This window comes from Macrobrachium nipponense, chromosome 40 (genome assembly GCF_015104395.2).
Source record: "Macrobrachium nipponense isolate FS-2020 chromosome 40, ASM1510439v2, whole genome shotgun sequence".
In the NCBI taxonomy this organism is placed as follows: domain Eukaryota; kingdom Metazoa; phylum Arthropoda; class Malacostraca; order Decapoda; family Palaemonidae; genus Macrobrachium; species Macrobrachium nipponense.
This window is the reverse complement of record NC_061101.1, coordinates 31116916-31119081: the sequence shown is the minus strand read 5'-3', so window position 1 is coordinate 31119081 and position 2166 is coordinate 31116916.

The window sequence follows — 2166 nt, the reverse complement described above, 5'->3', positions numbered from 1 at the left end:
ACTGCAGTTGAAGCTTGTACTAAAATTCAGTTTGCAATTAAATGCTGCTACTTCCTGGGCTAATAGTAAAGGTTTCAAATTTTTCTGCAGAAAAACTAAAGCTATACGTTTTTTTGCAGAACACGAAGAAGGGAAGAGATTCCAACCTTATTTTTAGAAGGTTCTATCTTGCTTTATGAAGATAAAGTCAAATATTTAGGAATTATTTTTTTTTGACAAAAAATTGACTTTTGCTGAACATTATAAATGAGACTGTAGTAAATGTTAACAGCGGGGTGCAATATTTTCTTAAAGTTGTTAGTAACCTGAATCTTGGAGCAGACCGTACTACTTTTATTAAGAATTTATCAGGCACTATGCTTGAGTAAGATTGATTATGGATCTCAGGTTTATGGCTCTGCATGTAAGACTTGTTAGGTAAGCTGGATTGTAGTACACAATATGGCATTTGCGTATTTGTACAGGTGCTTTTAAACTTCTCCTGTTGAGAGCCTTTATGTAGACTCTGGTTTTTCTTCCTTCTCTTTTCATTCGGAGGGAGGAACAAGGTCTCCGATATGTCTAAGAGCACTAACCTCTCAATCTAATCCAAATTTTAAGTATATAAAAACATCCTGTGACAGAGCACCAACTAAACCTACATTGCCTAAGCCCCTTGAAGTTAGATTAAACATTAAGTGCGAGAGAGGTAGGCCTTATTCCTCCACTGGTTATGGAACTACATTTTCTAAATTCCCTCCTTGGTGTAGGCCTCCCTTTAGATATTTGCCAAGTTTAGAGAAACAACAAAAAAGATCAGCTCAAGTGTTTCAGCTTAAAAAAAAGTAGCTTCTTGGCCCATGTTTCTGAGCATAGTAACTCGATTTTTTGCTGGTATAACAGATGATCAAAATCAGCTAAATGGGAGTTTTGGATGTTCTTGTCATCGTCGGTGAGAGAACAATTACAAAAGCCTCCCTATTAAAAAAAATTCTCAATTTTAATGCAGAGATTTTTGCTATTTTTAGCTTTTTGTTTTTGAAATTTATTTTTAGTACAGGTAGCACTGGGGACTTCATATATTATTTATTGTGATTCCCAGAGTTCCCTAGCTGCACTCCAGAAGTTGACGCCATCTAATCAACTCGTCCAAGAGGTGCAGGATTGGCTGGTCCTCCTGCATTCTCGAAAACGCATCAGTGTGAAGTTTTGTTGGGTTCCCTCGCATGTGGGAATTCGTGGTAACGAGCTGGGCTGATACAGCCGCTAAGCAGGCAGGCTTCCTCCCGGGCTTCCCACTCTGTGAGGGTTCCCTGTGAAGATTTTAAACTTTTTTTATTAAATCATTTTGTAGGACTAAGTGGCAGAATCACTGGGTCCAACTTGAATAGTAATTTAAAGCTGAAATCGATCAGACCTTCTGTTCATCCCTGGTCACCTTCTGTTGGGATGGATAGAAGATCTAGTATAGTTTTAACACGCTTGCGTATAGGGGGCATACTTTTTTAACTCACCGGTATCTTTTAACTAGTGGAGGCAGAGAGGCAGGTTCCTCAATGCTCCCAATTGTAATGTTGACATTACAGTTGAGGCATATATTTTTGTTGACTGTCCTCTTTATTTTTTTTAAATCATAGACGTCGGTTTGGTTTCACCAACAAACCTTTTGTCAGATTATTTTTAGGAGAGGGTGCTCCCGTAGAAGAGATTTTTTAAATTTCTTAAGGAAATCCATTTGTTTTATGATATTTAATTGAGTATTTTAAATATGAAGTTTATTTTAATAATTTTGTGATTAATTATGTATACCTTTTTAGTAAATATATTTTGTTGATATATATGCGCTGAATGGCCTTTGGCTCCGGCGCGTGGCAAATGGCCACAAATTTTATAAATTCAATACAATCCCCTCCCTAATGGACTTCACCGCCTTCGATGCGAAGGAGATGCTGCCTTGTCCGCAAGAACTTCTCCGTGGCGCAGGTACTGAAGGCAGGGGTCTGGTCAACCAGACCACATGCCCTTCCTTCTACCTTCGGGATATTGCCCCAGGTCATTGGATCTTTTTCCTTGGGACCCGTGGTGGCTGCTCAACACGTTGTGTAGCGAACCCAGACCCTCGCAGGCTGAACAGCATCGAGTCCTGGTGTGACCATAAGAATGGATGAGTGAATGAGAGTGTGACTG